General features: G+C 44.6%; 1 pseudogene; it reads left to right on the top strand.

Moving 5' to 3' along the window:
- The first annotated feature begins 4,859 nt into the window (after positions 1-4,859).
- LOC141088507 (cytosol aminopeptidase-like) overlaps positions 4,860-26,472 on the top strand; it is a 42,794-nt pseudogene continuing 21,181 nt past the window's right edge.

Raw genomic sequence — 26,472 nt, forward strand, 5'->3', positions numbered from 1 at the left:
ACACTGGACACTTTTGGATTGTGTGAGGCCCACTGATATCTGAGCGCTATGTGACAGGCTCGATGGCACAGCTGTGACCTAAGTGACTAGAGAATAAGTGAGATTTTGAATCTCTGCACACACTTTTGGACACTGGACACTTTTGGATTGTGTGAGGCCCAATGAATATCTGAGCGCTATGTGACAAGCTCGATGGCACAGCTGTGACCTAAGTGACTAGAGGATAAGTGAGAGTTTGAATCTCTGCACACACTTTTGGACACTGGACACTTTTGGATTGTGTGAGGCCCAATGAATATCTGAGCGCTATGTGACAAGCTCGATGGCACAGCTGTGACCTAAGTGAATAGAGGATAAGTGAGAGTTTGAATCTCTGCACACACTTTTGGACACTGGACACTTTTGGATTGTGTGAGGCCCAATGAATATCTGAGCGCTATGTGACAAGCTCGATGGCACAGCTGTGACCTAAGTGACTAGAGAATAAGTGAGATTTTGAATCTCTGCACACACTTTTGGACACTGGACACTTTTGGATTGTGTGAGGCCCAATGAATATCTGAGCGCTATGTGACAAGCTCGATGGCACAGCTGTGACCTAAGTGACTAGAGAATAAGTGAGATTTTGAATCTCTGCACACACTTTTGGACACTGGACACTTTTGGATTGTGTGAGGCCCACTGATATCTGAGCGCTATGTGACAGGCTCGATGGCACAGCTGTGACCTAAGTGACTAGAGAATAAGTGAGATTTTGAATCTCTGCACACACTTTTGGACACTGGACACTTTTGGATTGTGTGAGGCCCAATGAATATCTGAGCGCTATGTGACAAGCTCGATGGCACAGCTGTGACCAAAGTGACTAGAGGATAAGTGAGAGTTTGAATCTCTGCACACACTTTTGGACACTGGACACTTTTGGATTGTGTGAGGCCCAATGAATATCTGAGCGCTATGTGACAAGCTCGATGGCACAGCTGTGACCTAAGTGACTAGAGAATAAGTGAGATTTTGAATCTCTGCACACACTTTTGGACACTGGAAACTTTTGGATTGTGTGAGGCCCAATGAATATCTGAGCGCTATGTGACAAGCTCGATGGCACAGCTGTGACCTAAGTGACTAGAGAATAAGTGAGATTTTGAATCTCTGCACACACTTTTGGACACTGGACACTTTTGGATTGTGTGAGGCCCACTGATATCTGAGCGCTATGTGACAGGCTCGATGGCACTGCTGTGACAAAAGTGACTAGAGGATAAGGGAGATTTTGAATATCTGCACACACTTTTGGACACTGGACACTTTTGGATTGTGTGAGGCCCACTGATATCTGAGCGCTATGTGACAGGCTCGATGGCACTGCTGTGACAAAAGTGACTAGAGGATAAGGGAGATTTTGAATATCTGCACACACTTTTGGACACTGGACACTTTTGGATTGTATGAGGCCCACTGATATCTGAGCGCTATGTGACAGGCTCGATGGCACTGCTGTGACAAAAGTGACTAGAGGATAAGGGAGATTTTGAATATCTGCACACGCTTTTGGACACTGGACACTTTTGGATTGTGTGAGGCCCACTGATATCTGAGTGCTATGTGACAGGCTCGATGGCACTGCTGTGACAAAAGTGACTAGAGGATAAGGGAGATTTTGAATATCTGCACACACTTTTGGACACTGGACACTTTTGGATTGTGTGAGGCCCACTGATATCTGAGCGCTATGTGACAGGCTCGATGGCACTGCTGTGACAAAAGTGACTAGAGGATAAGGGAGATTTTGAATATCTGCACACACTTTTGGACACTGGACACTTTTGGATTGTGTGAGGCCCACTGATATCTGAGCGCTATGTGACAGGCTCGATGGCACTGCTGTGACAAAAGTGACTAGAGGATAAGGGAGATTTTGAATATCTGCACACACTTTTGGACACTGGACACTTTTGGATTGTGAGAGGCCCACTGATATCTGAGCGCTATGTGACAGGCTCGATGGCACTGCTGTGACAAAAGTGACTAGAGGATAAGGGAGATTTTGAATATCTGCACACACTTTTGGACACTGGACACTTTTGGATTGTGTGAGGCCCACTGATATCTGAGCGCTATGTGACAGGCTCGATGGCACTGCTGTGACAAAAGTGACTAGAGGATAAGGGAGATTTTGAATTTCTGCACACACTTGTGGACAGTGGACACTTTTGGATTGTGTGAGGCCCACTGATATCTGAGCGCTATGTGACAGGCTCGATGGCACTGCTGTGACAAAAGTGACTAGAGGATAAGGGAGATTTTGAATATCTGCACACACTTTTGGACACTGGACACTTTTGGATTGTGTGAGGCCCACTGATATCTGAGCGCTATGTGACAGGCTCGATGGCACTGATGTGACAAAAGTGACTAGAGGATAAGGGAGATTTTGAATTTCTGCACACACTTGTGGACAGTGGACACTTTTGGATTGTGTGAGGCCCACTGATATCTGAGCGCTATGTGACAGGCTCGATGGCACTGCTGTGACAAAAGTGACTAGAGGATAAGGGAGATTTGGAATATCTGCACACACTTTTGGACACTGGACACTTTTGGATTGTGTGAGGCCCACTGATATCTGAGCGCTATGTGACAGGCTCGATGGCACTGCTGTGACAAAAGTGACTAGAGGATAAGGGAGATTTTGAATATCTGCACACACTTTTGGACACTGGACACTTTTGGATTGTGTGAGGCCCACTGATATCTGAGCGCTATGTGACAGGCTCGATGGCACTGCTGTGACAAAAGTGACTAGAGGATAAGGGAGATTTGAAATTCCTGCACACACTTGTGGACAGTGGACACTTTTGGATTGTGTGAGGCCCACTGATATCTGAGCGCTATGTGACAGGCTCGATGGCACAGCTGTGACAAAAGTGACTAGAGGATAAGGGAGATTTTGAATCTCTGCACACACTTTTGGACACTGGACACTTTTGGATTGTGTGAGGCCCAATGAATATCTGAGCGCTATGTGACAGGCTCGATGGCACAGCTGTGACAAAAGTGACTAGAGGATAAGGGAGATTGGATTGCTTTTAAAAAAGCAGTTTGCGGAGCAGTGGGTAAACAGCAATGCAGGAATGTCAGGAAGCCTTAGAAGGCAGCCCAACAACCAACACCACTGATACACCACTATATAGCCTCCCCTTGCACTGCACACACAGTGACTGGTGTGTTGTGCAGGCCAAATTGCTAGCAGCAGAAGCAGTTTTTTTTTCTTCTCAGCAGGACAAAAAAAAAATTGGGATTGCTTTTAAAAAAGCAGTTTGCAGAGCAGTGGGTAAACAGCAATGCCAGAATGTCAGGAAACCTTAAAAGGCAGCCCAACAACCAACACCACTGATACACCACTATATAGCCTCCCCTTGCACTGCACACACAGTGACTGGTGTGTTGTGCAGGCCAAATCGCTAGCAGCAGAAGCAGTTTTTTTGTCTTCTTCCCTGCCTAACGCTCTCCCTACAGAATCAGCAGCAACCTCTCCCTATACTAAGATCGGCAGAAGTAAGATGGCGGTCGGTGTGCACGCCCTTTTATACCCCCTGTGACGCCCACCAAAGCAAGCCAATCACTTGCATGCCCTTCTGAAAGATGGTGGTGACCCGTGCCTATGTCATCACGTTACCCACAGTGTCCGTGGATCCTGATTGGCTGAAAAAGAGCGCAAAACAAACTTTTGAAACGCGACTTTGGCGCGTAAGTCGCCGACCTCGTGGCCGACCTCATCCTAGGGTCGGGTTTCGTTTCATGAAACCCGACTTTGCCAAAAGTCGGCGACTTTTGAATTTTTTCGACCCGTTTCGCTCAACTCTAGTCTTTAGTGCCGCAGGTGGTGTACTAACAGACCGTCGCACGCGACTATCCTCCGATAACATTGACCGGCTTACTTTTCTGAAAATGAACAAGGCCTGGATCTCGCCGGAATTTGCCAGTCCTCTTCCAGAATAAATAATTGGTTGGCAACAGTATCCAGGTCTGCTGTTGTGTTCATGTTTCTGCCACCTGAACTGTAATCCCTGGGCTCCAACACCACCAGTTGCTGCTCAGAAGTGCCGTCTGCACAGAGAAAAACACACGCTCCAGTGTTAGTGGGGTTCAGTAACGCCAGCTGCTCCCCTGCTGTGTGTCCGGCAATGTCTCCTGCTCCCTCCACATTCACACTACATCAGATTTTACACTTGCTCCAAGTAGGCCTCAGCCTACTCCATGATTGATCCTGGGCTCCAACACCGCCAGTTGCCAGTTTTTTTGTTTTTTACATATCATGAAATCTAAATTCTGATGGAGCTTTTTAAGGACGTCAAAAACAACAAATTTTTCAAGTGGAACCGCTTCAGGAAAAACTCCTTTTTTGGGGAGGTTTTTATTATCCAGTATAGTGTGTGTATATATATATATATATTATAATATGAAATGTTTTTTTTCAGCTGTTTTACTTGATGTGTAAAATTCGGAGTGGATTCCAGAAGATATTCGCCTCAGAGAGGTGACATGTAGCCGAAGAGGAAGAAAATGCTCAAAAACAAGATTTGAACAGCAGGGTGGCTTAACATTGATGGGTAAGCTCTGACCCAGTACAGTGATGGAGAGCGGTCTGCTTTTATTGTTTTTTATTCTTCACATATGAGAAAGGAAACAGACGTGAGACTGAGACCTCAGAACAGTTTGTAGATCTTCTTAGAGCCTTGCAGTATGATGTACCGCCACAAGGTGGCACCCATGAGCTGTGATAGGTTTCTGCTGCCTGTGGCTGACGTCAATGCAGGGAGGCCGGGCGTCGTGGCTCCGTGTGATGACATCATCATCCTGGGTCTCTGTGCACATGTGCGGGGCACCAGCTGAGCCTCAGTGACAGCTACTGCCACTCCAGAGCGGAGATCATGCTGCAGCCCCTCAGAGCGGCGCTCCACAGCAGTGTGCACAGGAGCTGCTGCAGAGCGTTCTCCGTGTCTGCACGTTCCTACAACTCTGGGCGCAAGGTAAAACCCCGCTATAACGCGAGCCGCCCTCATCTCGCCCCTTGCTATCGGTTCCTTTAACCTGTTCACGTCTGCACACATCTGTGTCATGCCCTGGCTGTATCTGTGCTGTTCCCCTGTGCAGTATACGGTGGAGGATGGCGCTGCGGCTGGCGTATTAGGGCGCTCCGACCGCCGGCAGCTTTTTTTTTTGCCCTCTTGATCTGACTGATCAAACTCAACCGTGGGTCTGTTATAAAAACACGAAAAACCTCTCGGCTGCCCCCCGACCATAGGTAATAATGGCAACAGAATTTATTTCCCATGGCTCATAAATGGCTGAGAATTGGATCCAATACACTGGTTACATTTTTGGCTCCCCGGATTTGCTGCTAGCGCCATGTTCTGAAGCCGTGTGCATGGCCCACCGCACCTTCCACCATTTGTTACCTCTGTGATATAGATGTTTCCTTTCCCTCCCAGAAGCCGTGGTGGTGGGGGAGCATGAAGAAGCCTCGGAGTGGTATGGGGGCCATTATGGCGCCATATTACACATCGAGGAGCCGTACTGCGGCCTCAGCTATTTCCATCTTTCTGCTTTAGGGCCTTGTTCTCGGTGTATATGATAAGAATGAGGATGAAAGTCTCCCCCTGAGCCGGGCCGCAGACAGGTTCGACAATGCTGTTTCAGGAAAACTGCGACTTCAGCTGACAAGGTAGAAATCCAATGTTATCCGTGTATAACGCAGACTGTTCCCACCCCATCGCCCCCATAGTAATCCATGGTCTTCCTTTACAGGTCCGGGCCTGCACTGAAGAAGGGGAAGACGCGAGTGTTTTATGGTTTGCATGAGGCACGTTCTCATTATTACTATGTGATGTGTAATTATCTGGTAATATAGCGGGAAAGATAAATGAGTATTATGAGGGTCCCGCTGTTTTGTGTATAAAGCCTTTATGCAGCCCTATGTGTCGCCATGGCTACACCCTGTCCTATAGTTGTGTATTACCCCTGTCCATCTGCTGCCATTTTTTGTATATAGGTCAGGGGAAGGACGGGGTGTAGACAGCACTTATATGTGGGTTTACATTCTGCCGTATCATTACTATGTCAGGGTTGAGCAGGGTGGATTTGATTTAAATCTAACTGATTTAAATCACGATTTAAATCACGATTTAAATCACTAGTCAGTAAGGCTTGATTTAAATCAGTGATTTAAATCAAAGTTTCTACCTAAACTAGTTCTTGCTACTTTAACATGCAAGTAGATGAAGATTTTTAGAATCACTTTTTATATTACTTTTTTCTCCCCAGTTTAATGGGTTAATCATTCATATTTGGACACCACTGTTCTGTTGTACTTAGGAAGGAGAAAAATAATCCTGACCTTAATAACAATTTAAATAGATTTATTCAACTGAAACAATAACAACATTACAGCATAAGTTATTTGCTTACACAAACATCCATGTTTGTTAACTAATTTGGCTAAACAAAATATATATATATTTTAAGAAACTTAGACTGTCAGCCCAGCCGACACATGAAAAACTTAAATACTACTGTCCCTGCTGTCCTCTGTAGCTCACTTGTCGTCATCTTCATCATCATCTTCTTCTTTGTTCCTATTCATAATCTGGAAAAGAAAAACAAGCTTTCCTGCTTTATTGGGTCCCAACTGATTTCTCAATTTAGAATGAATGAGTCCAAAGGAAGAGAATATTCTTTCAACGCCTGCAGAAGAAGCTACTGCTGTTAAAAGTGAAATCATTACTTGAACAGTCTCTAAATCCAAGCGCTTAAGTGACTTCCACCAGTTTACTGGTGTGACCTTCCTTAAAATATCTTCAGCAAACATATATTTCTTGAATGGTTCCCCCTTAGCTCTGAAGTTTATTATAGTTGGCATTAAAGATGGATGATTGCTGGATACCCATGTCATAGCTAACTCCTCTTCCTCAGCACTTAGGTTTTGACCCTGATATTGGATATTGACAATATTTGCCAAAAAATGAGCTGGAGTCAGTGCTTGTCCCATTCGTTTGTTTACTGCTTGTAATTTAATTCTGTCCATGTGTAGTTCTGTTTTTAAGTGTTCACTCAGTTCCTTCCAAATTTCAACAGCATCCACAATAAAACAGCTATTTTTCTGTATTTTGTTTAAAGCTTGAGAGATGGGTTTCAGGAAGCTCAGCATATGTTCAACATTTTCCTTAAGCCCAATGTTGAGGATTTTGGCCGTGACAGTGCCATCTATTTTATCTCGATTTTCTTCACAAAGTGTCATCAGAATAGGCCAGTTTTTGATATACTGCTCAAAACAGTCCACCACAGAGTTCCATCTAACATCTTGTGGGAGCGTTAGCTTGGTTCCACCCATCCTTTTCAGAGCTGCTGCAGCAAAATGATTATTACGGAAGTATTTAGCAATTTCAACAACATTAGCCTTTATTTCTGGAACACTTAAGTCTTTGGCTAAGAGGTGCAGCAAATGAGCACTGCAACCATATGTTATTAGCAGCTTTGTATTCCCTCCCTGCTCTTCTAAATCTCTTCTCATCTTGGATACGTTTGCAGCATTGTCAGTGACCAAACTGCGTACTAGACATTTGAATTTTTGTTCACATGTCGTTATAGCTTTTACTGCCACTTCTTGTAAGTATTCTGCTGTGTGTGCATTTCCTGACTTATCAGTTGTTTGTGCAAGGAAGACTTTACCTTCTTCTGTTGTTATACAAGCACATACAATAGGATCATTGTGGACATTACTCCACCCATCAATACTTAGGTTAACAATTTTACCCTCCAGAGCTGTTGCACATTGCTCCATTTCTCTGTCATGCACTTGATCCAGCAGTTTCCCTGCAACATCAGCTCTGCTGGGTGGACTGTATCCTGGTCTCAGTGACTGAACCATATTAATGAAATGTGGGTTCTCAGTCAGACGGAAAGAAGAGTTCGTTGCATAAATAAACTGGGCAATTTTTTCATCAATCAACTCTTTTTCTAATCTGCTAGTTCTTATCACAAACCTATCTATGGTGGTTCCAGGAGGTAAAGGTTTTGTCTTCCTTTTGGGTGATGGTGATATGTGGCTGTGGGTGTCTGATGATGATGCTGCTAATGAAGCACTATCCTGGATGGATAACTCTGAAACTGTAGAACAGGATGATGGTGATCTTGGAGGTGGATAGTTTCCAGAATCCATGAATTCCCCTAAACAAAAAAAGTCAATGCTGTTATTTTATTGTTTATACAATTTCTGCTTATTGTACACAACACATCACTGCCCCTGCCCCAAAAGGAATATTTGTTTTTCTTCATAACTGTACCAAATGACAGTAACATGCAGTAATAAGAAATATAATTTTTCTCACACATGACAGTTCAGTCTTTAGAAATAGGATTCAATAAAAATGTTTACCAACCTGAAGATCCTGCCTGTTCAGAAGTGTTTCTTTGGTCATCTTCATCACCGCACTTCTCATGATGTTGCCTCATTCGCGCCACCAGGCCTTGCATCTCTTTGTTGCATCGTTTGCATTTTGCACGCATGCCTGCCTTACCGATAGGCGAAGGAGCTTCATTAAAATATTCCCAAACTGGGTCTCTTTTACGGCCTGCTGCCATTATAAGGAAAGAATGTAATAAACCTCAGATCGTACACACAAACAGATCCAGACTTGTCTGTCTGTGGCTATGCTGCAGTATTGTGCTCAAAGTTTCACTTTCATTTTCTTGTCTGCTTGCCCTTCCTCCTCCTCACACTTAGATTCACATTCTTCTTGTGTTGTGCAGATCTATTCCACTCCAAACAATCAGAAACATATTGTCTAACTTCTTGGACTTGGCACTGAAGGGGTTGATTCTGTATTCATAGGTTTGTAGAACAATAGGATTAAGGTCTTTTTCTCAACTCTGTTCATGTTGTAACATTTTTGCCGTGAAGAAGAGGCTGGGACCTCTGTGCCCCTCGCCACGACGCTCAGTATGATGTGCCCCTCGCCACGACGCTCAGTATGATGTGCCCCTCGCCACGACGCTCAGTATGATGTGCCCCTCGCCACGACGCTCAGTATGATGTGCCCCTCGCCACGACGCTCAGTATGATGTGCCCCTCGCCACGACGCTCAGTATGATGTGCCCCTCACCAACACGCTCAGTATGATGTGCCCCTCACCAACACGCTCAGTATGATGTGCCCCTCACCAACACGCTCAGTATGATGTGCCCCTCACCAACACGCTCAGTATGATGTGCCCCTCGCCACCATGCCCCTCTCCAACACGCACAGTATGATGTGCCCCTCACAGCTCTCCCCGACGCAGAGCATATGGGACCCCACAGCCCTTCCCCCCACAAGCAGTTTGATGGCCTCACACAGCATGATGGAGCCCTCCCTCCCACAGCATGGGGGATCCCACAAACCTTTTCAACACACAGCGAGAGGGACCCTAAAGCACTGTCCTCCAAACACCGTGTGATGGCTTCCTCATAGTACAGCATGATGGATCCCCCAACCCTCCCCCACACAAAGTATGATGCCTCCCAGACTTCCCTCACTCACAAGTGAATGACTACTCGCCTCGCCTTGCTTCTCCCATGTGCTTTGCTGTAAGTACTGAGGCTCAGTAACAGACATCTAGTAATGTCATCTTGCCCGCTGCGCTGTCTCATTCTGACTGGTGGAGGAGGGAGCTGACTCTTGCCTGTTCGACCGTTGTGTTCAGCAGTATCTACACTCTGAGGATGCAGATAGTGTTATACTGTACTTGTGATGCTATGCCATACCAGGCCCCTCACCCTGCCACCCCCAACTCCTGGGCGGTACTCCGCTGATTCCATGCCTTTGGCTGTTCCAGTCCACACGAAACCGCCAAAGGGCTGCATGTGACCCACAGGCCGGCCACAGTTTGTCCTAAGTGAATGTACACTATGGCGGTGTCCTGACCACATTTTATCTCGGCATTTGATGGGTCTGACCTATTTCTACGTACAATTGTACCCATGAGCTGTGAACAGAATTTCACCCCGTCATTAACAGGTCTCTTTCAATGGCAGGATTTCCCCAGTGTGGTGACGGTGGGGTTGGGGAAGCAGTCGCCAGGTGTCCACCAGCAGGAGCTCTGGAATGAAAGCAAGGAGAACATTAGGGCTGCGGTATCAGGTAACTTAGTGTGACCGGTCGTGGCTGTGGTTACCGCTGACCTTTGTATTTTTGGCAGTGATTCTCTTAATACTTCAGTAGTGAACTAAAAGGAAAATGTACATCAGCTTATTAGTTAAAGGGAATGGCTAGACTTAGTCTTGTCACATTCTTGACACGTTTTTTTTTTTTTTGGAAGTGCATTGAGCAGCAAGGTGGTGTGCTGGTAAAAGGGGGGGGGAAAAAAAAAAAAAAAAAAAATCTTTTAAATCTTCTGCCTCAGCGAGTGTGAACGAGCAGAGTGTGACCTGAGCGTATGTGCGAACTGTGGTATGTGTGTGACTTGAGATTCAGTGAAGAGGTGTTTGGAAAACCTATAACAAATACCTGTGTGAGTTGCTGAATTGTAGGTTGCTGAGTGCTTTCTACCTGTCCAATTTTTGGGGGGCTTGGGGGCTTGTTTAACCTATTTTTTTTTTTTTCTCTCTCTAATCTTTAATCTCTTATTTTACTATCTGTGTTTTTAAGGGTTAACTATATTGAATTTAAATCTTGATGTGTAACTATATTCACAAGGGGTTAATTAAGGGTGGGAGTTCATACAGTAATTAAGGGTTTATAAGGGGCAGCTGGTTGGGGCTTAACTCCTTTTGGAAGTGCATTGAGCAGCAAGGTGGTGTTCTGGTAAAAGGGGGGAAAAAAAAAAAATTCTTTTAAATCTTCTGCCTGAGCGAGTGTGAACGAGCTGAGTGTGACATGAGCGTAAGTGCGAACTGTGGTAAGTGTGTGACTTGAGATTCAGTGACTTTGGATTCAGGGAGTTTCCAAGGGAGGTATTACTGAATTGCTGTTATATTTTATTAATACTTTTTATTTATTTTTGCTTATCGTATTGTCTTTTGCAATCCCCATTAGGATGTGCTCCACTATTGCCAATGCCATCCAGTGCACGTCTTGCCGCATGTATGAAATCCTTGAACAGCCGGTCGAGGGTGCATACTGCTGTGCGAGATGTGAGCACGTTGTGCATTTGGAAGCCCAGATTCTGGATCTAAATGTGCAGCTGGCAACACTGAGATCCATAGACAATCTGGAAAGGAGTCTTCTGCTCACTGAGCAGACGCTCAATGGGATAGATGAGGGGGGATGCTAGGTTGGAGCTGCAGGACAATGAAGCAGCTAGCTGGGTGACAGTTAGAAGGCGGGGTAGAGGGAAGAGCACCAGGGAGGCTAGTCCTGATCTGGCACACCCCAATAAGTTTGCTAAGTTGGCAGATGAGGGGAGTGTTAGTGCAGGAGTAGCACTGCTGCAGCAAGGCATGTCCTCTGAAAGCCGGAGGAGTGTCTGCTCCAGTAAGGGGGGAAATAGGAGAGCAGGGCAGGCCAGACAGGTTCTGGTAGTGGGAGACTCAATTATTAGGGGAACAGATAGGGCAATCTGTCACAAAGACAGGGATCGTCGAACGGTGTGCTGCCTACCTGGCGCTCGAGTCCGACACATCGCTGATCGGGTTGACAGATTACTGGGAGGGGCTGGTGAGGATCCAGCGGTCATGGTGCACATTGGCACAAATGACAAAGTTAGAGGTAGGTGGAAGGTCCTTAAAGATGATTTCAGGGAATTAGGCTGTAAGCTTAAAGCAAGGACCTCCAAGGTGGTATTTTCGGAAATACTTCCTGTACCACGTGCCACACCAGAGAGGCAACGGGAGATTAGGGAGGTTAATAAGTGGCTCAGGAATTGGTGTAGGAAGGAGGGGTTTGGGTTCCTGCAGAACTGGGCCGACTTCTCCGTTGGCTACAGGTTCTATGCTAGGGACGGGCTGCACCTCAATGGGGAGGGTGCAGCTGTGCTGGGGGAGAAAATGGCTAGAAGGTTGGAGGAGTGTTTAAACTAGGGACGGGGGGGAGGGTATTCCTTTTATAGGAGGGGAAGACAGTGCAGATAGAGACCTGGGCACAAATAATGAAGGTGGGGGTGGCATGGGGGGGTGGGGTTAGAACAGTTAATAATTTAAGAAAGAATAGAGGTACATAGAGATACATAAAGTGCATGTATACTAATGCCAGAAGCCTCACCAACAAGATGGAGGAATTGGAGTTAATGTTGTTGGAGCATAATTATGACATGGTGGGGATATCTGAGACATGGCTGGACGAGAGCCATGACTGGGCGGTTAATGTACAGGGCTATAGTCTGTTCAGAAATGACCGTACTAATAAACGAGGGGGAGGCGTGTGTTTATATGTAAAATCATCCTTAAAACCCATCCTGCGTGATAATATATATGAATCTAATGAAAATGTAGAGTCCCTGTGGGTAGAGATAAGGGGAGGGGGGAAAAATAATAAATTACTGATAGGGGTTTGTTATAAGTCTCCAAAAATAATGGAAGCAACAGAGAATATCCTCATAAAGCAAATAGATGAAGCTGCGACTCAAGGAGAAGTCATTATTATGGGGGACTTCAACTACCCTGAAATACATTGGGGAACCGAAACCTGCAGTTCCGGCAAAGGTAATAGGTTTCTGACAACTATGAGAGACAATTACCTTTCACAGCTGGTTCAGGACCCAACAAGAGGGGGGGCACTGCTAGACCTAATATTATCCAACAGGCCAGACCGCATATCAAATGTAAGGGTTGGGGGTCACTTGGGTAATAGTGATCACAAATTAATAAGTTTTCATGTATCCTTTAATAAGATGTGTAGTAGAGGGGTTACAAGGACACTAAACTTCAGGATGGCAAATTTCCAACGGATGAGAGATGATCTTGGTGCAATTAACTGGGACGATATCCTGAGACATAAAAATACACCAAGAAAATGGGAGACGTTTATTAGCATCCTGAATAGGACCTGTGCACAATATATACCGTATGGGAATAAACATGCTAGAAATAGGAGGAAACCACTATGGCTAAATAGAGCTGTAAGGGGCGCAATAAGAGATAAAAATAAAGCATTTAAAGAATTAAAGCAAATAGGTAGTGATGAGGCATTAACTAAATACAGAAGATTAAAAAAATTCTGTAAAAAGCAAATCAAAACAGCAAAGATTGAGACAGAGAGACTCATTGCCAGAGAAAGTATAAATAATCCCAAAATATTCTTTAACTACATAAATAGTAAGAAGCTAAAAAATGATAGTGTTGGTCCCCTTAAAAATAGTCTGGGTGAAATGGTGGAGGAGGATGAGGAAAAAGCCAATATGCTAAATAACTTTTTTTTGACAGTGTTTACACAAGAAAATCCCATGACGGATAACATGATCAGGGATAAAAATTCTCCATTAAATGTCACCTGCTTAACCCAGCAGGAAGTACGGCGGCGTCTAAAAATCACTAAAATTGACAAATCCCTGGGCCCGGATGGGATACACCCCCGAGTACTGCAGGAATTAAGCACAGTCATAGACAGACCATTATTTTTAATCTTTAAAGATTCCATAATAACAGGGTCTGTACCAGAGGACTGGCGTATAGCAAATGTGGTGCCAATATTCAAAAAGGGGACAAAAACTGAACTTGGAAATTATAGGCCAGTAAGTTTAACCTCAACTGTGGGTAAAATCCTGGTGGGTTTTCTAAGAGATACTATACTGGAGTATCTGGAGAAGAATAAACTTATGACCCAATATCAACATGGGTTTACAAGGGACCGTTCCTGTCAGACTAATCTGATAAGCTTTTATGAAGAGGTAAGTTCCGGACTGGACCAAGGGAATGCAGTGGACGTGGTGTACATGGACTTTTCAAAAGCTTTTGATACGGTGCCACACAAAAGGTTGATACATAAAATGAGAACAATGGGGATAGGGGAAAATATGTGTAGGTGGGTTAAGAGCTGGCTCAGGGATAGGAAACAAAGGGTGGTTATTAATGGAGCACACTCGGACTGGGTCACGGTTAGCAGTGGGGTACCACAGGGGTCAGTTTTGGGCCCGCTTCTTTTTAACATATTTATTAATGACCTTGTAAGGGGCATATAGAGTAGAATTTCAATATTTGCAGATGACACTAAACTCTGCAGGGTAATCAATACAGAGGAGGACAATTTTATATTACAGGAGGATTTATGTAAACTAGAAGCTTGGGCTGATAAATGGCAAATGAGCTTTAATGGGGATAAATGTAAGGTCATGCACTTGGGTAGAACGAACAAGATGTATAATTATGTGCTTAATTGTAAAACACTGGGTAAAACAGTCACTGAAAAAGACCTGGGTGTATGGGTGGACGACAAACTCACATTTAGTGGCCAGTGTCATGCAGCTGCTGCAAAGGCAAATAAAATAATGGGATGCATTAAAAGAGGCATAGATGCTCATGAGGAGAACATAATTGTACCTCTATATAAGTCACTAGTGCGACCACACTTAGAATACTGTGTACAGTTCTGGTCTCCGGTGTATAAGAAAGACATAGCTGAACTGGAGCGGGTGCAGAGAAGAGCGACCAAGGTTATTAGGGAACTGGGGGGGTCTGCAATACCAAGACAGGTTATTACACTTGGGGTTATTTAGTTTGGAGAATCGAAGGCTTAGGGGTGATCTTATTACAATGTATAAATATATGCGGGGACAATACAAAGACCTTTCTAATGATCTTTTTACTCTTAGACCTGTGACGGGGACAAGGGGGCATCCTCTACGTCTGGAGGAAAGAAGGTTTAAGCATACTCACAGACGCGGATTCTTTACTGTACGAGCAGTGAGACTGTGGAACTCTCTGCCATATGATGTTGTAATGAGTGATTCCCTACTAAAATTTAAGAGGGGACTGGATGCCTTTCTTGAAAAGTATAATATTACAGGGTATATACACTAGTTTCCTTAGTGTTGCGTTGATCCAGGGAGCTAGTCTGATTGCCGTATGTGGAGTCGGGAAGGAATTTTTTTCCCCAATATGAAGCTCACTGTTTGCCACATGGGGTTTTTTTGCCTTCCTCTGGATCAACATGTTAGGGCAAGTTAGGATAGGATATGGGTTGAACTAGATGGACTTAAAGTCTCCCTTCAACCTTAATTACTATGTTACATCTGACACCCAGCAAATATTCTGCTTGGTCCTCCTTTTCTAATTAAGGGCTATTCACCTTTTGGGAACTTTTTTTTCCCCTCTCACGTGAAAATATCTGGGGCTAAAAAATCATTTTGAAATAGGTTTCATTAAAAGTTTTTCACCCTTTGACTTCTGAAGCCTCGGAGTTGCAAGGCCTATTGCTTGCAGCCGGATGAGTTAACTGAGAATCTATCAGTGAGCTTGGTCTGAATGAATTCTTTGAAAATTCTTGGAGAACAGGAGAAGTCCCAGAAGACTGGAGAAGAGCAAATGTTGTTCCTATCTTCAAAAAGGGGAAGAAGGTGGACCCAGGCAACTATAGGCCGGTGAGTCTGACTTCTATACCAGGAAAGATCTTTGAACAAATTATTAAACAACATGTATGTCAGTACCTGGAAAAGAATGAAGTGATTAAACAGAGTCAGCATGGGTTTGTAACTAATAAGTCATGTCAGACTAACTTAATTTCCTTCTATGATGGAATCACTGATTGGGTGGATCAAGGAAATGCTGTAGATATAGTATATCTTGACTTCAGCAAAGCATTTGACAAAGTATCTCATACAATCCTTATTGAAAAAATGACTAAGTATGGAATGGACAAGGCAACTGTTAGGTGGATTCATAACTGGCTTAGTGATCGGACCCAAAGAGTGGTCGTAAATGGCTGCACATCCAGTTGGAAGAATGTCTCAAGTGGGGTACCACAGGGCTCTGTCCTGGGTCCTGTATTGTTCAACATCTTTATCAACGATTTAGATGAAGGAATTGAGGGTAAACTGATTAAATTTGCTGATGACACAAAGCTAGGAGGGATAGCTAATACTAGAGAAGAGAGAGAGGATTCAAAAAGATATAAATAAACTGGAGCAGTGGGCAGCAACTAACAAAATGGTTTTTAACAGGGAAAAATGCAAAGTACTACATCTGGGCAATAAAAATGAAAAAAGCATATACAGAATGGGAGGAATAGGGCTAAGCAACAGCACATGTGAAAAAGACTTGGGTATACTAATAGATCACAGACTGAATATGAGTCAACAGTGTGATGCAGCAGCAAAAAAGGCAAATGCAATTCTAGGATGTATTAACAGAAGCATACAGTCTAGATCACGTGAAGTCATTATTGCCCTCTACTCCTCTTTGGTCAGACCTAATCTGGAATATTGTGTCCAGTTTTGGGCACCACATTTTAAAAAAGACATCAACAAACTGGAGCAAGTTCAGAAAAGAGCAACCAGAATGGTGACCGGTCTGCAAACCCTGTCTTATGAGGAAAGGTTGCAGGATTTGGGAATGTTTAGTTTGCAAAAGAGAAGACGGAGAGGAGACTTAATAGCTGTCTACAAATATCTCAAGGGCTGTCACATTGTAGAAGGATCAACTTTATCCTCATTTGCACAAGGAAAGACTAGAAGCAATGGGATGAAACTGAATGGGAGGAGACACAGATTAGATATTAGAAAAAACTTTTTGACAGAGTGATCAATGAGTGGAACAGGCTGCCACGAGAAGTGGTGAGTTCTCCTTCAATGGAAGTCTTCAAACAGAGGCTGGACAGACATCTGACTGGGATGATTTAGCGAATCCTGCTTTGAGCAGGGGGTTGGACCAGATGGCCCAGGAGGTCCCTTCCAACGCTACGAATCTATGATTCTATGAATTCGTAACTTTTCTGAGTTTCACTCATCTGATCTATAACCACAGACCACATCGAAATGTGAGAAAACCTAAGAGCCTGGAAAAGCTAAACTGTGCACAATGTTTAATTAAAAAAAGCAATGTAAAAAATTATATTTTCTGCTCCAAATACATGTTTCTAAGCAAAAAAAAAAAAATCCTATATCTGTTGCCGGTGTATGCAGCCAGAATTGACTATTGTTGATGCTGTAAATAGACACATTTCTCATCCTGCTGCTTTATTTTTCTGTGTTATTGTGATTAATTATGGCAAATAACTACAAATGTGAATAAAACCCCATTACACATTACTCTAAGGCTAATTTCACATTAGGCTACTTTCACACATCAGGTTTTCGGCGTCAGGCGCGATCCGGCGTTGTGCCGGAGCGCCGGATCGGGCAAATATTTCATAAAACCGGATGTGACGGATCCGTTTTTCTGCCGGATCCGTCTTGTTCTTGACAGACAAAACCGGATCCGTCTCATCCGGTTCATCCGTTTTTCGATCCGTTTTTCGACGGATTACGCCGGATCCGGTTTTTAAAAACACCCCTTGTGGCCTTCCGAACGGGATTGGTTACTGGAAAACTATATATAGCGTGTTCCTACAGCCCTTCTTTGACAGGTTGTAGAGGAGAAAGTGCAGGTTGGAGAGAAGAGCAAGTTACTGGCGAAGATGGATGTTGTCATTGGAAATATTTTGAAGAATTTGGCGGATTTTATAGCGGAGGCGAATCGTTTGAGGGTGATTGTTCTGGAGAAGGAGAGAGCGAGACAGCAGCGCATCAGGCATCGTAGACGACGTTTGTGGATCCACCCCATCACAGCCAAGAGAATGACGCGTGGGGTCTATTCTACACTCTGCATGGACCTTCGACGAAACCCGGATAAATTTTTTGGATATGTTCGGATGAAAATGGAGAATTTTGATTACTTGGTGGAGCGCATTGCACACCTCATAAGAAAAGCAGACACCTATTGCCGCTTCTCTGTTTCACCCGCAGAGCGTCTGATGGTGACTTTAAGGTAAGCCACATTTATTGGATGTGATCGCATCAGAGCACACTTTCACTGCAATCTTGTTGGTGGTAGTTTGTATCTCCAAGTGTTATAGCTGAGTTTTGGTATGTAATGCTGTGATTTAAAACTAATTGATTGTTTTTTAATTCTTCACAGATTTCTTGCAATTGGAGAATCCCTTTCGTCACTGCATTTCCAGTACAGACTCGGGATTTCCACCATATCTGGAATAGTGAAGTACACATGCCGTGCACTGTGGGACTCCTTAGCTGAAGAGTTTTTACCAGAGCCAACAACAGAGAGGTGGATTGAAATTTCAGAAAAGTTTCAACAGATATGTCAGTTTCCCAACTGCTTGGGCGCTGTGGACGGGAAACATATCCGCATTGTAAAGCCAGCCGGATCGGGATCGGAATATTTCAATTACAAGAAATATTTTTCAATTGTCCTCATGGCCATCGCTGACGCGGAATACAAATTTATTGCTGTTGATATTGGGGCCTATGGCCGCTCCAATGACTCTCAAGTTTTCAAACTGTCTGCCATGGGGCGTAAACTGTATGGAAACACCTTCCAGTTCCCACCACCTAGACCGCTGCCGCAAACATCTGGTCCACCTATGCCATTTGTCTGTGTAGGGGATGAAGCCTTCCAGCTGTAAGAACACCTTTTGAAACCGTACGGTAGCAGAGGATTGTCAAGAACAAAACGCATTTTTAATTACCGCCTAACAAGAGCAAGAAGAATGGTTGAATGTACCTTTGGTATTCTGACAGCCAAATGGCGGGTCCTATTGACTGCGATCAACCTCAAGACAGAAACTGTGGATGAGGTGATCAAAGCGTGCGTGGTACTCCACAATTTTGTTATCTGCAAGGAACCCATTTCCATTGAGGACACCTCTGAAGAAGCCACCTTGCAAGATTACCATGACATTACCACTAGAAGTTCTGTGACGGTTTCAGTAATGAGGGACAATTTTGCACTATACTTTGTCACCTCAAGGCAGAGTACACTGGCAGGATGACAGAGTGTGAAAGATTTGTGCCCTTAACCAAAATTGTGTACCTTCTGTACCAACAGTATATACCTTTGCCAACCAAAGTTGGCTATCTTGTCATGGTCTTACTATTTTTAGCTTTAGGCCACAGGTGTGTACCTGGTTGTGTTTTATGCAAAGTATTTCACCTTTTAACAAAAGTTGTGTACATTGTTAGGAAATCACCAACAATAAACACAACTTTTTAGGTGAAATACTTTGCTTCAAACACAACCAGGAACACAACTGTGGCAAAAAGCTAAAATTTACCCACAGTTATATACCTAGTTTTGAATACCTTTTTACCTTTTAAATACCCTGTATTTAACCTTTTTGGCCGCAGAAAGAAATGACAGATAACCAGTGTAAAATAATTTAACTTTTATTGAAAAATGTTTTTTATAGTAAACTGTTTTTAAATTTTAATAAACTTTTTTAATAAAGCTTTGAAACCATAAAACTGGTCATTTTTATTAAAATACACATATTATAAATCTGTGTAGTGTGTGGTGGAAATACTGCTGGAGGGGCTGCGGGACACTTCGACACTGGGAGTGTGGAGAGAGGACTGGGATCGTGGTGGGGAAGGAACAGTTAGAGGTGAAGGTGTGGAAAAAGCTACAGAATGGGTGGACATGTGGGAGGCAGAAGAGGTGGTGGGTGGTGGAGTGGAGGGTTGGGCAGGGACTGTAGGAGCAGATGATGTTGATGGCAAGTTGTATGGGGAAGGAGTTTGGTATGGGGCAGGTTGCTGGAAGTGGGGAGGTTGCTGGTACTGGGGAGGTGGATGGTATGTAATAGGAGGGGGAGGATGGAAAGTGGCTGGAGGGGGTGCAGGTGGAGGAACTACTGGGGTGGGAGGAGGAGGTTGGGAGGTAACGTGCTGGAGAGCACCGTGGCATGAATGCATTACATGCATCTGCTGGGTAGGAGATAGCGTTTCCATGCGCTCCACAACAGACCTGAAAAAGGTGTGGTTTGGCGAAGATCTTGCTTCTGAATGCATGGTTTGCAGAAGTGTCTTCACCTCCAGAATGCTGGAGTTGATCTGCTGAAAGCCTGAGGAGATTTGCTCTGACAAGACTTTTAGACAGTTCTGGAAAGATTCATTCAGATGCAAGAACTCTGGCGCATAAGTCTTTTCCTGACCCCTCTGCCGCTGCCGCCCAGTACCCGCAGGTGTACTAGAGGTGGCAGGGGCAGAAGGGTGGGGTAAAGGGAAAGCGATCTCCTCACCAGCAGCTTCATGTAATGTAGGCGGCCACGATGCTCCTGTGCTGGTGGATGGGACAGAGGGGTCGAATGTGTTGGAAGGCTGTGAAGGTGCAGATGTACCGGGGCGGTCGAAGTGTCCCTCGGTGCCGGTCTCCTCAGGGATCGCCTCAGAAGGGTCCAACCGTGCAGGCTCCCGAGTGCTGCTCACCGTGCTGTGGAATAAAGAGAAAAAAAAACAATTAAAATAGTGACATGGTATGGCCCTGGCTGAAAAAAAATTGTTACATCTAAACATTTTTTTTTCACATGTGGTGTGTAATATTTACCTTCTGGTGACCATTGTATCCTGGAGGAACGACAGGGCTTGTGCGTACTTGTACTTGCTCCTGCGTCCTCCAGATCCACTCGGGGCCCGCATCTCTTTATTGAACTCCTTCTTGAAACGATCCCTCACAGACCGCCACCGCTTCACAATTCTGTCCCCTGAAACGAGAAAGGACAAAGTGGTTAGTATACAACATCAGTGTTTCCCAAACTCCAGTCCTCATGGTCCCCAGGGGTCATGTTTTCAGGATTTCCATAGCAAATAGAAATCCTGAACACATGATCCGTGGGGACCACGAGGACTGTTCTTCGGGAAACACTGGTTTACATCAAGCAACCGGTACTGTATATACTTACGCTCTTTAATCTGGGCCCGAGCATCGAGGTCCTCCCAGCGGTCCACAAGGAGCGAACAGATTTCCTCCCAGAGTCGTCGGGTAACGATCAGGTCAGCGTGGCGTCGGTCAGCCATATTCCAGAGCGGCTCCCTTTCTCTGACGAGATCGATGAGGTGGTCCACATCGATTCCTCTATCCTCACCGTCAGAGTCGGGACCACGCTGTGAAGGCTGTTAAAGAAAAAGACAAAAATAACATAATTGGCCTCCACAAAAGAAATGAAATAAAAAGTGCAAAAAAACAAAGCAAAAATATTTATACTTACACGCTGGTGACCGCCGCGTTGCTGTCGCCGACGACCCTGGGAGGCACTGCGAGGACCTCTTGACCGAGCACCAGATTGGGAAGACTAGAGAAGAAAACAAAAAATGTTATTTCTTAGGATGTAGGCATTTGTTTGCTGTGTGTGGTCTGCAGAACATTGTTTTCTATGTGTTGTGTGTAGTGTGATGTTGTGTTTCTGCGTTTGATGCCAAAAACTTACCAATTGTGAGCCCACTCCAGGTGTCTGTCCACCCCTTCCTTCTTCTTCTGGGAGCTCCTCTTCAGCTTGTGATTCCTGTTTTGAAATAAAAGGCAATGAATACACATATATTCCAGAGATGATGGATTTTGGTAAATAAAAACTTACCGTCAAACGCTGACGATGAGAGGGAGGGCTCCCAGAAGATGTGCTGTCTTCCTGCTGGCCAGACTCCATGGCTGTGGGTGGTGTTGCTGCTGCCAGTGCTGCTGCTGCATCTCTTGGGCGGCTGTTGAATAAAGAGAAACAAAGGGCCAATGAATATCTTGATATTCCATGGCCCTAGTTTGGAGGAATGGGGGATTTGATAATTACCGTCTCTCATCTGCTGCTGGACTCCCCTCCTCAGCATGTTCCATTTGCTGCTCCATTTGGCGTGGTGGTGGTGCTGATGGTGCTGCTGCAGTGGTCTCCTGCCTTCTCCTGCGCCTGGTTGCTGTCTTGGGTGGCATGTTGGGTGTGGCTGAGGGTCCCACTGTCTTGCTTTTATATATGTGTCTTGTGGGCAGAGCTACTGAGCATGCTCAGACCAAAAAAAACGGATCTGGCCACTGGATCCGGCTGTCGCCGAATCCGGCGCATTGCGGCGCTCATAGGCTTTCATTGTGTGAAAAAGCCGGACGCGCCGGATCCGGCGTGTCCGGCTTTTTCGCCGGAGACAAAAAACGTTACAGTAGCCGTTTTTCCAGACGCCGGATTGAGACACATTGCCAAATCCGGCGAAAACCGGATGAAACGCATGGCCATCCGGCGCGATCCGGCGCAAATGCAAGTCAATGGGGGGAAACGGATCCGGCATTGCATTTCGCCGGATCCGGTTTTTGTCAAAAGCGCCGGATCGCGCCTGACAGCGAAAACCTGATGTGTGAAAGAGGCCTTAGTGTTTTTTTGTGCAGCGCATCGTGCCCAATACAAACGCATACAAAAAACGCATGATGTGTTTTTGCATGCGTTTGCGGTTTTTTTGCGCATTCGTTCTCTAGGGGTTAAAACCAGTGTCTACACATATTTACCCCAAAAACGCATGCGCACGAAAACACAGACGAACGCATGTCCATGCACACACCTGCATTCCCATAGACTGTAATGCTTTATTTTGTCACATTCTGTGCGCATGCGTGTTTTTACGCCTTTCGGCAGACCAAAAAATGCAACAGGTTGCGTCGGGCGCGCCAAGGCGCACACGGCGAAAAAACGCGTGTGCACGAAAATGCGTATGAACGCGTGCAAACGCAAGACCATGCGCGCGCCATGTTAAACATAGGTAGGCATGCCCATGGACACGCACGTTGTGCTGCGCAAAAAATGCTAATGTAAAACCAGCATAAAGTGGACTGACCCTGCCAATGTGTGAGAGGTCAGCAGTGAGTCCGTGTACGGGGGTCTATGACAGGTCAGACACCTGTTTAAAAGCATCAACCCTTTTGTTCTCCATGGAGATGAGCTGACGCTGGAGGAGTCCGACAGCGGCCCCCCCATAGAGAACACAGGAACACTCGGCCATGTAGTGAGGGGTCTGGTGCCTTAGCAGTCAGCCGGACATCTATTGCGTGTGGGGGCTTTACCTGCCCTGACTTCTGACTGTTTGTTGCTTTCCCACCCAGCGGGCTGTAGGCACATGCAGGATTTGGAGATTGCACATGTTGACGTTGACCCCTGCAGAGGCGCTCAGGCCGCGGCAGAAGGGGCCGTTCTGGGGTTATATGAATATGATGAGCTTAAGGCCAAAAAGAAGAAAAAAGTCTCAACAATGCCGTATGGAAGGTAGAGTTTATTTTATTCCACTATATAGCGCCATTAATTCCGCAGCACTTTACAGACATCATCCCTGTACCCAATGGGGATCACAATCTAGATTCCATATCAGTCTGTCTTTGGAGTGTGGGAGGAAACCCACAAAAACACTGGGAGAACATGCAAGCTCCTTACAGATGTTATTGGCGGGATTCAACCCAGGACCCCAGTGCTGCAAAGCAAGTGTTACACACTGAGCCACAGAAACCTTTCCTACAAAGGCTCAGTAAGCTCTTCACATCTACAGTGCCTTGCAAAAGTATTCGGCCCCCTGGAACTTTTCAACCTTTTCCCACATATCATGCTTCAAACATAAAGATATCAAATGTAAATTTTTGATGAAGAATCAACAACAAGTGGAACACAATTGTGAAGTTGAATGAAATTTATTGGTTATTTTGAATTTGTGGAAATTCAAAAACTGAAAAGTGGGGCGTGCAATATTATTCGGCCCCTTTACTTTCAGTGCAGCAAACTCACTCCAGAAGTTCATTGTGGATCTCTGAGTGATCCAATGTTGTCCTAAATGACTAATGATGATAAATATAATCCACCTGTGTGTAATCAAGTCTCCGTATAAATGCACCTGCTCTGTGATAGTCTCAGGGTTCTGTTTGAAGCACAGAGAGCATCATGAAGACCAAGGAACACAACAGGCAGGTCCGTGATACTGTTGTGGAGAAGTTTAAAGCCGGATTTGGATACAAAATGATTTTAAAAACTTTAAACATCCCAAGGAGCCCTGTGCAAGCGATCATATTGAAATGGAAGGAGTATCATACCACTGCAAATCTACCAAGACCCGACTGTCTCTCTAGACTTTCATCTCATACAAGGAGAAGACGGATCAGAGATGCAGCCAAGAGGCCCATGATCACTCTGGATGAACTGCAGAGATCTACAGCTGAGGTAGGACAGTCTGTCCATAGGACAACAATCAGTCGTACACTGCATAAATCTGGCCTTTATGGAAGAGTAGCAAGAAAGCCATTTATCAAAGATATCCATAAAGAGTGTCATTTAAAGTTTGCAACAAGCCACCTGGGAGACACACCAAACATGTGGAAGAAGGTGCTCTGGTCAGATGAAACCAAAATCGAACTTTTTTGCAACAATGGCAAACGATATGTTTGGCGTAAAGGCAACACAGCTCATCACCCTGAACACACCATCCCCACTGTCAAACATAGTGGTGGCAGCATCATGGTTTGGGCCTGCTTTTCTTCAGCAGGGACAGGGAGGATGGTTAAAATTGATGGGAAGATGGATGGAGCCAAACACAGGACCATTCTTGAAGAAAACCTGTTTGAGTCTGCAAAAGACCTTAGACTGGGATGGGAGATTTGTCTTCCAACAAGACAATGATCCCAAACATAAAGCAAAATCTACAATGGAATGGTTCACAAATAATCGTATCCAGGTGTTAGAATGGCCAAGTCACAGTCCAGACCTGAATCCAATCGAGAATCTGTGGAAAGAGCTGAAAACTGCTGTTCACAAACGATCTCCATCAAACCTCACTGAGCTCGAGCTGTTTGCCAAGGAAGAATGGGCAAGAATTTCAGTCTTTCGATGTACAAAACTGATAGAGACATACCCCAAGCGAGTTGCAGCTGTAATCGCAGCAAAAGGTGGCGCAACAAAATGTTACATTAAAGGGGCCGAATAATATTGCACGCCCCACTTTTCAGTTTTTGAATTTCCACAAAAATTTAAAATAACCAATACATTTCATTCAACTTCACAATTGTGTCCCACTTGTTGTTGTTTCTTCACCAAAAATTTACATTTGGTATCTTTATGTTTGAAGTATGATATGTGGGAAAAGGCTGAAAAGTTCCAGGGGGCCGAATACTTTCGCAAGGCACTGTATGTTCTCTGGGCGCTCAACACTGCGAGTCAAGTGCAGGAACATCATAATTGTGCTGCAACGTCTGTGCCGCTATAGGAAAAGCACCGGATTAACTGTACCCCACATGGAATGACACTTTTATAGCATTTTGCATAATGTTTCCCAAGACGTTTGCAGTAAACGTGTTCCAGAATTAGCTGCATTGTCGAAAATCTATATATATTTATCACAGTATTAAAAGGGAATCCATCAGTAGGTTTTGGTATGTAATCTGAGAGCAGCATACTATAGGGACTGATTCCGGCGATGTGTCACTTGATCAGCTGCTTGCTGTAGTTTCAATACAATCATTGTTTTATCAGCAAAGAGATGATCATTGGGGGACTGGATGTAGCGTGCCAGGCAGTCCAGCTAATCTGTGTAATCTCCACCACTGATTGGCAGCTTTTTGCCTATACACAGTAAGTTGCCAGTCAGGGATGTGGGTGGGATTATACACAGCTCAGGGTTCACAGCGCTATTACATCTGCAGCAGAGACCAGGGATTTTATGAGGTAGTATGCTTATCATATCTTATAAATAAGATATCTAGTACTTCACACGCCTCCTGAGGAAGTACTGGATGAAACGTACGTTGGGGCGGTGGGAACGCTTTAACAAGTAGGACCTTTTATGTAAGTAATGCTTCCATGCTGTAAGCTATTTGGCTTGAACTGTTGGATGTTTTGCCCCTTGTACCGTTGTCTATGCTGCTTTATAAGATACAGTTAGGTCCATATATATTTGGACAGAGACAATATTTTTCTAATTTTGGTTCTAGACATTACCACAATGAATTTCAAACAAAACAATTCAGATGCAGTTGAAGTTCAGACTTTCAGCTTTCATTTGAGGGTATCCACATTAAAATTGGATGAAGGGTTTAGGAGTTTCAGCTCCTTAACATGTGCCACCCTGTTTTTAAAGGGACCAAAAGTAATTGGACAGAATAAATAATTGTAAATAAAATGTTCATTTCTAGTACTTGGTTGAAAACCCTTTGTTGGCAATGACTGCCTGAAGTCTTGAACTCATGGACATCACCAGACGCTGTGTTTCCTCCTTTTTGATGCTCTGCCAGGCCTTCACTGCGGTGGTTTTCAGTTGCTGTTTGTTTGTGGGCCTTTCTGTCTGAAGTTTAGTCTTTAACAAGTGAAATGCATGCGAAATTGGGTTGAGATCAGGTGACTGACTTGGCCATTCAAGAATATTTCACTTCTTTGCTTTAATAAACTCCTGGGTTGCTTTGGCTTTATGTTTTGGGTCATTGTCCATCTGTAGTATGAAACGACGACCAATCAGTTTGGCTGCATTTGGCTGGATCTGAGCACACAGTATGGCTCTGAATACCTCAGAATTC

The sequence above is a fragment of the Dendrobates tinctorius genome, unplaced genomic scaffold (genome assembly GCF_039654945.1).
Source record: "Dendrobates tinctorius isolate UK_male_01 unplaced genomic scaffold, ASM3965494v1 ptg000039l, whole genome shotgun sequence".
NCBI classification, from domain to species: domain Eukaryota; kingdom Metazoa; phylum Chordata; class Amphibia; order Anura; family Dendrobatidae; genus Dendrobates; species Dendrobates tinctorius.